Source organism: Ambystoma mexicanum, chromosome 5q, assembly GCF_040938575.1.
Source record: "Ambystoma mexicanum isolate Mex_15411 chromosome 5q, UKY_AmexF1_1, whole genome shotgun sequence".
NCBI lineage: Eukaryota > Metazoa > Chordata > Amphibia > Caudata > Ambystomatidae > Ambystoma > Ambystoma mexicanum.
This window is the reverse complement of record NC_090933.1, coordinates 542772744-542785357: the sequence shown is the minus strand read 5'-3', so window position 1 is coordinate 542785357 and position 12614 is coordinate 542772744.

The window sequence follows — 12614 nt, the reverse complement described above, 5'->3', positions numbered from 1 at the left end:
AAATGCCTGACTGCCCAAATAAGAGCAGTCGATCGGAAGTTCGGAAAATTCTCTCTGGTACCGGCAATATCATTCTATAAAGCCAAAGTTGTCCCGGCATTGACCTATGGCTTGGAGGCCTCGCTATACTTTCCGCGTAACACCTTGTGCAAACTTGAAGGTCACGTTTGGAAAACGGTACTAGGCCTACCGAAATCTACCGCTATGCCGGCTATCAGGAGAGAGTTGGGGCTGGTGTCCTTAGTGTCAATGGTAGATCAAAGTGCCATGCGTCTATACAGAAGAATCATCATGTCAGACACCTTAGCCATCTTCACCATCATACGTGGCGAAACAGAAACAGGCAAATGCGAGGCCCTCAAAAACTGGGAAAAAGCCAGAAAGGACGACCTGGCGAAAATCGAATGCAGTGACAAAGAGTTGAAAGAAAATCCTGATCGAATTAAAAGGAAAACAGAATACTTGGACTGGATTCTGACAACAGAGAAAGCAGTAGGGAACAAACTTCTAAATCACCTGCCTCCAACATTTAACAAGGTGAAAAAACCACTGAAATTCTGTGCCAAGTTTCGAGATAAGAAGCTGAGAAATTCGATCATGAGAGCAAGGTTAAACCTGCTGCCAACTAGAGAAATCATAACAATCAGAGGAGCTGGTGCCGAGAAGCGATGCCGATTATGTAAAAAGGAATTATCCATCAAGACTTTGAAGCACCTTGTGATAGAATGCCCGAACACGAATGAAAATAGAAACACATACCTCCCTTCGCTGGCCGAAAACCTGTGGATATTCCAAACAGACAAGTTATGGAATAGATTAATTTCCGGCAAGAACACTAGATGGACTCAATCCTTGGCCAAACTGATCGCTCTAGCGTTTGACCAGATAAACCAGCTACGGCCCGATGGTCGATCTGTACTAGATCAGGAAGCAGCCTAAAGAAATGTCTCACAGTGTTCCTTCAAGAAACTAGTCCTCCGGCTAGTTACGTGGCTTGGCCAGCGCCTAGGGGAGGCGTTAGCCCGTCTCATTCTGAACTTCATCTGTAGATATGGAAGGTTGTTGACAAAATTTAGTTGGTACTGAGTAAAGTTCAAATAAATTTAAAAAAAATATATATATTGACCCCGAAATATCAAAAGGTGTCCATAGCCCACTTCAATCCGAGTTCAGGTAGGTGCACCTCGTCCATGAACACCAGGCCCGCATGCGGGAAAATGCATGATTTGCTGGGGCTTATGTTTAATTCTGAGAGCCCCGAGAAATGATCAAGGACCCCAAGTATGTATGGCAGATTACACTGAAGATGCTGGGCATACAGCAGCATGTCGTCTGCATAAAGGGACATTAAATGCCTGGCTCCATTCACCCTTATCCCTGCTTCTTCAAATTCTGACTGAAGGAACTCCGCCAAATATACTCGATCTAGGATGAATAGCATGTGCAACAGTGGGCATCCCAACTTTGTGCCCTTTTTTAGATCCCATGTTTCCGAAATGCACGTACCCATCCATACACTGGTTGTAGGTGCTGTATAGATCAGTTTCACCAATCTCAGGAACCTCTCTCGCGCCACCAAAGCATTTAATAGCAGCATACAGCCATTCCAAGTTAACAGCATCCTCGGGGAACACCACACAGTGAATCTCACATGGCCTGGTCCTGCTTATAACAGAGGGCAATTATTGCAAATTCAACGAAACGTTCCTGCCTAGGACAAATCCCATCTGAGCTGGATGTATAGGGATGTAATCACCTGCCTCAGTCTTCCTGCCAAGAGAGCAGTGAGAATCACCATGGAGAGTGAGAGGTATGGCTTGCAACTCGGTGGCGGCTTGAGTATCATTCCCAATCACTGACTCTCTCATACTCAAAGGGGGTTTACCCTGCTCAAAGGCCCCCACTAACCTCACCATCAGCCTTGGGGTCACCTCTGTCATATACTCCCTATAAAACTCTGCCAGGAGGCCATCCTGCAGGCATTTTAACAGAAGGTAAAGAAAAGGTCACAGTGCTTAGTTCCTCTTCCATTATTGGGGCATCTAATACCTCTGTCTGTTCCTGTGCCAGTTAGTGCAACTTAATCTGGGACATCAGGTGTTCAATCTCTTAGTTATAGACTGTCCTATCCTCTCCATATAAACCCAATAATATTTCTGAAAAATTCTATTAATCTTACATTGGGACGTCCATATCTTCCCGCACTCATCAGCCATTGAGCTTATCATAGAGCTTGCCACTTCCCTATGGTATAGCCATGCCAACATCCTCCCTGACTTGTACCCCTGCTCAGTAGCCTTTCCGTGTATACAGTGAACTAATGTTTACCCAGTTACTCCCAGGTCCCAATGCATCTTTTCCTAATGATCATCTTTTCCTGTTCCATATCACCATTCTTTATCTGTGTTTGTATCTGCCATTCTATATCAGCCTCAGTTCTTTTCAAGTCCTCCAGCAAGAATTTCCTATCTCCCCTGGCCTTGGCAATCACCTGCCCTCTCATTACCACCTTAAACGTTTCCCAGATAATGTCTGTACCGCCAACGCTGCCGGTGTTCACCTAAAAAAATGCAGCCATCTTATCTGCCAGGTGGTTCCTGAATTGCCTGTCTGTCAATTCTTCCGCCTATGTCTCCAAGTTAGAAAAGAGGGCATGTAATATTCTATCTTCCACATGGCAAGCAGTAGGGAATGGCCTAACAACATCCTACGAATGTACATTGTGCTAATGGATTCACACACATGCTTCCCCCTGTAAACAAGTAATCGTTGCATGTATGCACCTTATGCAGACTGGAAAAGTACAAGTAGGCCCTACAACAGGAAAGCATTTGTGTAGACACTTTTTCACGGTTAAAGATACAAACACAGGCGCTGAAACCAGATGGACACAGATCCTTTTAGGAAAAGACTAAAAGCTGCTCTACACAGTCATACAATTCTGGATTAGAATTATTAAAACTGCCGCATATGAGACAAAGGACAATTCAAAAGCATAATGTGTGTTCATATGTATTGAAATAATCTGTAAAATAGATAAAATGAAAAGTTTATTTTAAACTACAACAGTTTAATTAAAAAAAAAACAAAAAGAAAACAAAAAAAACCCAAAAAAAACCAAGTAGGCCCTTTTGTCCCCATTCAGCCAACTCCAAACATCGACAAGCTCCAACTCAGCCAATAATTCCCTATATATTTAACAGTTGATCTGTCTAGCTGTTACGCTCACCTGATATCCCTGGGGTTGACTGGAAGGCTCTGAGATCTGGAACCCTGGATGCGTAGTTGCCCACTGCTGAATAATGAATCTGCAATCACAGATGGGAGGATTTGTGATAACTGTCTCTAATGGGTGAATCTCCCACCTCCCTCTGACCGATTCCCTTCCCACTAGGTTCTGTTCTCACCTTAGTTATTTGTAGGGTGAGCTATCCGTCCTGCGTTTCTTGTGCAGGGGCACTTGACATTTGTTGGCGAGCTGCCCGAGTTGCTTCACTGGTGCAGTATGCCTTCCTTGGGCCCAGGCCTGCTGTGACCCAGAATTTGCTGGTAGGCAGGTAGGTTTGTTAATTGTAAGTCTTTGTTCTGTTCATGGTGGGAATTCGTTAATGTCTTTAGCGCCTTCTTTTCAGGTGCGAAGGTCTTGATGCTGGCGTGCCGGAGGGAGAGGCATGTTCTCTAGGTAAGAGAAAGCGCGAATCGCAGCGCCTTTATTGTGTTTTAAAACTAACCTGTGTTTTCTTCTTCTTCTCCTCACAGACAGCTGTGGTGCTGCGAGTGGATGAGAGCGCGATGAAAAACAGGTCCCCGGGAATCCGTTAAGGTAAGTACAGCACTGTGCGGTTGTTTAATATTGAAAGTGAACCTGAATATGTCTCTTTTCCTTTGCAGATGTTGCTGTGGTGCTCCGGATGGAAGCATGGCATAGCACGATGGAATTCAGGTAAGACTGATGGAATTCGATGTTTTGGAAGCGCACGTTCTAATATTGTTTTCCCTTTCTCATTATTGCAGGTCGCAATGTTTGAACAGCAGCTGCGGTAGCGGTTTGCCGGAAGTCCTTAAGCTAGTACACACAGGTGAGTGATGTTTCTTCTTCTCTTGGTTTCCACGGATTGTAGCCCACTTGAGATGCTGAGTGCTGGATGGTGTTTTCTCAGGTAAAACAGAATAATCTTGTTCTTGTTCTTGCAGGATTACAGGAAGATGCTGAAGACCAGGGGTTGGACACAGTGAGTGTCACGCTGCGGGTTGCAGAAAGACTCCAAGCATGTTCTGCAGTCAGGGTGTGGTTTATGTAGCCCAGGTAAAGTAGTACCAGGGAAAGTAGTTCCAGGCCTGCCACACCCAAAACACTAGACTGCATGGCTTGGTTCTTAGAACTAGACTCTGTGGGTGCTTCCATGTTGGATATAAAGGCCCATGTACATAAATGGGACCTAGTTTGAGCAGCCCTTCCTTCCTACATATGAGCCTGGTGCCAAAGGTGCCAGGACTGGCTCCAGAAGCCCTTTTTCAGTGGTTTTAAGGCCCTCAGGGTTCTGGTGGGAGCCTGCTTGTGGCACAACTTGTGCCCCCTCACAGTGGTCATGACACTAGCCTTCTGTGTAGCATGTAGTTGAAATCCCCACCCCAGACCCACATGTCATTGCGGTAAAGGGCAAGTCTTGAATACAAGAAGTAGAAAAAGAAAGTGGTATCATGATTGGGTGCATACGTTTTGATGATGCACACTTCTCTGTTCTCCAATTTCCCATGAACAAATACCATCATGCCTTCATCAACAGTGTGTGCTTCCCCCAATTTGAAGGGTACTGAAGGTGTCAACCATATCAGCACTATCCTAGTGTACGTTGAGTAGCTAGCACTGTAGCCAACCCCACCCCACTTCTCTAGAACAATAGCCTGCTTTCCATTTGTAAAATGAATCTCCTACATTAGGGCTATCCCCACCCATTTCCTGCATAGATACAAACAGACTCTATTGTGCATAATGTAGCTGTACAGTCCCCTGACATCCCATGGAACCACATTCATTTTGTTAGCCGGGCATCCTCACTGTCAGCAGCCCCCCTGCCCCTCTTACATGTCCCACCTGCCCTTCCCAATACACAGAGCAGCAATCCTGGCAGAAGGAAAAGAGCAACATACCGCATTCCACACAACTCATAGGTCTGAGTATTGGGGCTGCCCTCCCTTCCAAATTCACCCCATCTCCTCGCCCCATTCGCTTTCCTGAAGGTACCCTCTCCGATTCCCAAACGTCAAGACAGTGTGTATTAGCAAGCAACCAAACACAACAGTAAAATCAACCGTACAAAATCATAGCTCAATTGTACCATGCTATTTGAGCCTATCTGCCCTTCTCTCTCCACCGTAAACCTGTGTTGTGTTTGGCAGGTGAGTACCAAAATGAAGGTACTGTCAGATTAGAACATGACACGGGGCACCTAAACCAGAGGTACAATGACCAAAAGTAACATCAACAATTTTGTGCCATCTACACAAGCCACCACCTTGTCCCCAGATTCTTGTCCCATGTAGCTTCTTCATATTGTTGCTGCAGTCTCCGGCGCCATTCGGGTTGACCCCAGTCAGCTGCTCAAACAGCTATTAGTGTCCCGCTTATCTCTTGCTTGGTCCATTTTGTTGGCATCCATCCGTTGATTCAACTACTCAGGGCTTTGAAAGAAATGTGATTTTCCCTTTTACAGGACTGTTAGTATAGCTGGATGGAGCAACATATATTTCAGGCCTTGTTGCCACAGTCAATCTTTTGTTGGGTTAAACATATTCCATTGACGCTGTACCAGTAAAGTGTAGTCAGGCTAAATAGCGAGTGCAGAAGAAGCCCTGTGTATAACACCTCCTTCCCTAGAAAATGCAAAAATCTGTTTCCTATCTTTAAAGTTCAGGAACTTCACAATTAGTGGCCACCAGGGTAATCCTGGTGATGGCTTCCTAGACAAGGATCGATGTGCCCTTTCAACTGAGAACCCCTGCATCACTATTCCCAGTGCAACCTCATGGCGTAGCATATTCTCCATGTAGGTAGTAGTGTCCTTGCCTTAAACCCCCTTCGGTGGTCCCACGATCCTGATGTTTTTATTCTGGGCCCTCCCCTGCCCTCAGTCTCTTCCACCCTGTGTTCCAGAGTCCTCACTTTCAAGTCCTGAAGCAGAGATCCCAGTTTCCTAATGGCGCTCATCCTATACTTCACATTAGACTCAGCCACTCCCACCCTCTCTGCCCGGGAGCGTACATCTTGCCTGAGGATGTCGACATCAATGTTAACTTTCTCAATCCTCATTTCCATGGATGGCATCAGTACTGCTATTGCCTTTAGCGACACAGTCAGGGTCAACGTCCCTGTTTCACCTTACAGAGTAGCAGGAAATGGGACCCTTGCATCATGCTTGTGGGCAAACGCCTTACTTTTTGTTAATTTGGCCTTTCTTGTGGTTTTCAGGGCTGGCATGAGGGTCGGTTAGTCAGGTACTTCAGCTGGTCAGTGCATGCTCTACGGAGGTCAAGAGGCAGCACTCTCCTCTCTGAATCTGCCCAACCTCATCTTCCCACGGTGGCTAGGAGTCTCTGAAATATCAGTGCAATCTGCAGTGCACCACAGGCACTACACTCTCGCCACATTCAATGCTGCCTCTTCATCTGAGCAAAACATGCACAGCCAGTAATGGCGAGCAAGGACAATGTTCCAGCGGCCCCCTAGGACAGCTTTGTCAATCAGGCAGTCGTCTCCACCAACTTCTGTTGTCAGGCACGTGGCTGCTGTCTACCCAACAGTCCCTCTCCACTTCTGTTTCTATATTGCAGCCATCCACTGGATATATTAAAAAGTAGTATTAATAAACTTGCATATTTTAAAAACTCTGTTGCTCACAATAACAAAAACATAAAAGATGTTTTCAGTTTCATGATTATTCTTTCAAATTGGACTGTATAATTCCTTTTAATGGCAAAGCGCTACACTGTGATCTAAGAAAAAATAAATATTTAAGTTCAATTTTGGTTTTTACACCCCCTGAGAATAAAGAGAATATATTGGGGCAATGGAAGTAAAGAGGAGGACCTTAGTGGGTGTGAGTATATGAATGGACCATATCACAGACAGAGAGTAATCCAAAATTACCACATCAAATGATACTGCATGGGTGGAGTTTGCCTGGAATTCAATCTCAAACACAAAGGAAGAGGGGCATGTTTTGGAAAAAGCAGAAAAAGAAGGCACAAGAAAAGCAGATTAGGTCATCAACTGGAACTAGCAAAGGAAAGTTTCCCTTAGAGGGCACTTTTCAATTGGGACTGAACACAGAGACCTTTCCCAAGACAGAATCAAATTACATCAGAGTTTTTTTTTTTTTTTTGCAGACAGACAGACTTGAAGGTAGAGCCTATCTGGCAGTTATGCCACCTGAGCCTGATTTATATTTCTAGCTGTCCAGGGAATTTGAAAGACAAATGAAAACTGAGAACAATAATCTCAGAACATTTACACAAACATTTAAACAATGTATTGCATTTGTGCCCCCTGTTTAAACACTGTGTCACTGAAAGTGGGAATATAGAACAAGGTATATGTCTACTGGAAGTACATATGACACCACATGGAACATATTCACAACAAGCTGTCCTCAAGCAATTTTGGATGTCTGGAGGGTTTCAACATCCCAATTTAAAGCATGGAATGATACGTTTTATGATTGGTATCTGCCATAGTCAATTGGCATTGACATTGTTTCCTTAACGATGTTGGGATGCATGTTCAGACCACCGCCCCTCCTAGATGATTTAGAATGTGAAAAATATATTAAAATATGGGGATGAGTATGGGACGATGTATGGGGGAGGGGTGTGTGTTATGGGTTGAAAAAATTGGTGGGAGTGGGAAATCACAAAGAGGGGAAGTAATCAGTAGCCATGCAATCAAACTATGTAGAATATAGTGTGTCCATATACACGATAGTCATAACACAAGCTAATACCGCATTTACATTAGGCCTGAAACCTTGCATGCTGTGCTTTCGCAAGAAATACAGAACAGGGAGGCCTTATCCCTCACTTCACTATTGCATCTGGATGCCCATGTGCGGCAAAAACACACAAATACCCCCACATTAGTTAGACCTTTAAAACAATTAGGTATGTAGGAATGTGTGCAGCCAAAGAAATGAAGGGCTGCGTCCCAGTACCAATCACATATTCCTGGGAGCGAAGGCAGAGGTCTTCAGATGCCACAACACAAACCAAGATTTAAGACACTAGTGCCCCTGGAATGACGTTCACTCCATTTGCACAACTAGATATGCAGGAAAATGGGTCTTAAATGCTTCATGAACTGGATTGATTAGTGGGTCACTAGGTCCATTCTTGCGGAGGGGAACTGATAAAGGGGGAAGCAGGTAATGACATGATCTATGTTTTGTGCCAAGAAGAGCTAAGAATGATGCCCATACAGTGGGGAGGGCATGATGGGGGCACCAACATGTCTGGGATGAGAAAGGGCTGCTTTGTTTGCAAGGACCCACTGACCTCGAAGTTCCCCACTGAGTTCACGTTGATAAGCAGGTGCATATCACATGGTCAGAATCAAATGTAGGATGGTGCTAATTGATGTTAACCAATTTCTTTTTAGGAATGACACAGATGTTACCCACGTGCAGTGAAGATGAGAGAGAACACAGTGGGGACATGGGGATGAAGGATAACTAAGGGGAACAGTGTTTGTCTTTGAAGCAAGACAACATGGAGCAACACAAGTTCTAATCCCGATCCAACGCTTAAAAATAACTCTCTGGCATTAAGTGTGTTATAAATCAACAATAAAATAAAAATAAAATAAAGAGAGCTCTTTGGCAGTTGAGGTATAATACCCTGTCACCTTATTCTATTGTATCCAAAATAAAACTCTTGTCTTTATCAAAAAGGGTGCCCCTAGCTATTTCCCTGGCGGGTTGTGTTTTCTTGGTCCATTTACTGGGAGTTGCCCTACATTTTGGTGACCCCGCTGTGATCCCAGTTACCCCCATGAAGACGGAGGACTGATGGCTGAACATTTGGAGGCACCACACCCACCTGCAGTGACCAGTCCCCCTTGTGCAAAGCCTTTGAGAGGTTTACAGGAGCAGTGTTATCAGAATTCCTGTCTATTCTTTGGAGCAGAGCGATGTCCACCGATTTCGCAGACAGTTGACGGTACCCATAATACTGTACTTATTTTTGGAGAAAAATAAGTACGGTATTAGTGGAGAGTATGTGTGTTGGGAGGTGTGAAGGAGAATGGGTATATATGTGTGGCGAGGAGAGATTGGATTGATGTAGTAGAAAAACCATGTGGTGTTGTATATATTCTTTATGAAGATTTTATATTATGGTTTGTAATAGGGGAGAAGACAGCATTGTATAATGGAAAAAAGGATATGGATAGAGGCTCTGTCTATTTTAGTGAGTATGTGATCTCTTGATCTATTATAAAGTGGGTGGTGTTGGAATGAAAAAGTAGAAATCATTGTGATGTTATTATTGGTGGTGATTTGAAGTGTGGCGCAAGAAGGGTGTAAAACACGTGTGTTTGTGTGTGTATGGATGAATGGATGAAGAGGGGTGAGTGTGGGGTATAAGACGGGGGTATAAGGGAGGGATATGGTTTGTTGGGGCCGTATAGGGGTGTCTTTAATACTGTACAATTTCTGACAGGGAGAGGTGGCTACCATGGAGCCGACAACCCTGTTGGATTATATGTGTAAAGCCCTTCCTTTGATCCGAGACAACATTCTTAAATATCATAAGGAATGGTGTGCGGAAACAAAAGGAGGGATGTTTAAGCCATGGCTGGACCAGGGAACAAATAACAGAGAGATATTAAGCCATATGTACATGTTCTTAATGGCTAAATATAAGGGAAGGAAACTAAAAAAAGAAAAGGAAGTATTAAAAACTGAGGAAAATAGTTGATGATTTGGATGATAGCGCCACAGATTACCCTGTGTAGTACTATTTCTACTGTGGCTACTGTCCCGAGTGCCCCTGTGGACCCTATGGTAACAAACAGGTGCCCTCCATTAAGGTGCTACCCTATGTGTGCCGCATCAGGCTACATAAATCACATGTATGCACCTCTTTCCACCACAGCCCCCCTACCCTAAAGTGTCGGTAGCTGGAAAGGGTAAAGGGCTGGAGGGAGATGAAGTGATACATCAAAAAGAGCTGGTTGACACACTAAGGAAAGTGGAGGGTGAGTTAGCGCGTCTAAAACTAGAACAGCCGGAGGGACAGTGGGCCCCTGTAGGGGTGGATGAATGGATGGCGGGAAACATTTTGTTTCAAATAGATAGCACAGTTATCAAAGATGTGCTTATAGAAAAGGATCATGATGATAGACAAAGGGGAAAGTGGGATGTGGATTATGCAATGGCAAGGTCAAAGGAGGAATACAATAATGAACATGAAGTAGAAGACAAGTGGGATACAGTCGACACATTGGAAGAAGCAGAGCAGCCACCTATAATATCTCCAAGAGAACAAAGTTTATGGAGACCCAGGTAAATTAACAGATTTGGCCGAGTAGCAGTGGCTAAGAGATCGGTGATGGGAAAAAAAAAAGTTGGGAAGCTGGTGGGGGCTCAATTTCCATTGTTACACAAGGGCCAGGGAGAGCACAGTATATCCATTGGGTGTCCATGGACACACAAGACCTCATGAAGACACTCCTGTCCCTCACAACTGGGGCAGGCAAGTGGCTATAAGCATATGAAAAGCACACAGCTGGGACTACCCTGACTGCAGGGGATTTTAAATGTTTGTTGTGTCACTAGTGGGAGATCGGGCTGACAACACATGGGTGAAAGCATGGTATCCGAGAGTGAAGTTAGATGATGATAGCCATGACAGGGCACACTTTAATGACATTTGACACCAAGCATGGGCTGCTTTACAGTGTGCATAATCAGATACACCTGGCCTTCAGTCGATTCTGCGATGAACAATGTGTCATGATGAGGATCCTGCCCAATATATATTGCATATAGAAGAGATGTGGTGAGCGTCAACAGGGAACTCATGGGATCAAGCAATCCCATTTTTCTAATTTGTGGTTAAAGAGGCCTTCTGAAAGTGGTGCAGAAGGCGCTTGACAAGATAGTGGGGATTGAGGCAAAAGGTTGGGTGGAAATTCAGTCAATTATTATCCACCACTGTAAATTGTTGAAAGAAAAGTAGAAGGAAACCGCACAACGAGCACAAGCAGAGGAAGCACAACTTGTTCAAAAGAAGTTAGCAAAAAGTAAAATTGCAGGGGGTTGTAGAGGAGCAGGTGGATGCAATTTTCCTAGCTCCCGCCCTCTCACCATCATCAGATTGGGACATACTGAAATGATATGGAAATACTTAAGAGTAACAATGTAACTGAAGTGACAAGAGAAAAATGTACAAAATGATAAAGTAATCATATATACAAAGAAGATAAAGTAACTTGCTGAGCAATAAGTGTAAATAAGCAGTAACGCAAGGTAGATGAGACATATAGAAGATTGCTACAGAGGAAAATATAATGTTGGTGAGAATGGCCATGATAGGAAGATAGACATCGACTTGTGTCAAGATTCAATTCTGCTACCTTAGAGACAGACCAGGGATGCAGAGTCAGGAGACTTGGAGAAATAGCCGTGCAAAATAAAGAGGAGTCTGTGTTGGCCTGAGATTAAGGTTGCTATTTTAAGGAAAAACTGCAAGGTGCAAGGGGAGCTAGATGGATAAGCTATGCACGTAAGACATATTTCTCTTAGATTAAAAAGGAGAAAACATTTGCAAGAGCCAAGTATTGGACATTTATCAGTGGATAAGGCCTATACAAAATGGAGTGAGCCTGTCTCTAGAGGCCAAGAGGAGCAAGAACACTCATAAGTAAATGAAATAGCAGTAAATAGGAGGTGGACATTGACAAATTTGCAGTCTCCACACACGTGATTCAGAAGTTGAAAACAAGGACTATTCATTGAGCTTTGGATGAAGATAGTGATGTGCTTACACTCCCTCGAATGTCCCAGAACAGAGAGAAGACTACAAGGTTAACTACAGACAGGAAACTGTCACTTATGGCTGGACTGATGACATATTAAGGATTAATTGGGAAAGTGGGGAGTGATCTGACGTGAGTCAAGCACCTGGGTTACGTTTGCATATGTGCTGCTAATGAGCCGAAAGTCCAAGGTTGGGTGAGAATGCCAACCAATCAGAGGGTCTATGGGACAACATGTTATACAATGTTGCATAGATCAATCGGATGCCATTTTCTCTGCTAAAATCAGTATTATACGTATTTAAAGGAGTGTGCCTTACAGATAAGGGACAGCCAATGATGTACTAACCCATATGAATACCTTAGGTATATCTGTTCCTGTTAGGAAAGATTTATTTTAGGTGTAATTTTCCCTCCATGTGAGGACCCCCACACCTTTTGCTTCTATTCGGCCAGCCTATCTTGACTTCTTGCCAGTGGAGCCCAGCCTTCTGCTGTACTCTCCTGGGCTTTTGCTCACTTGTTATGGGGAAACTGACATGTCGATCAGACTGTCAGTACTGAAAACCTATGTTTCCCTTAG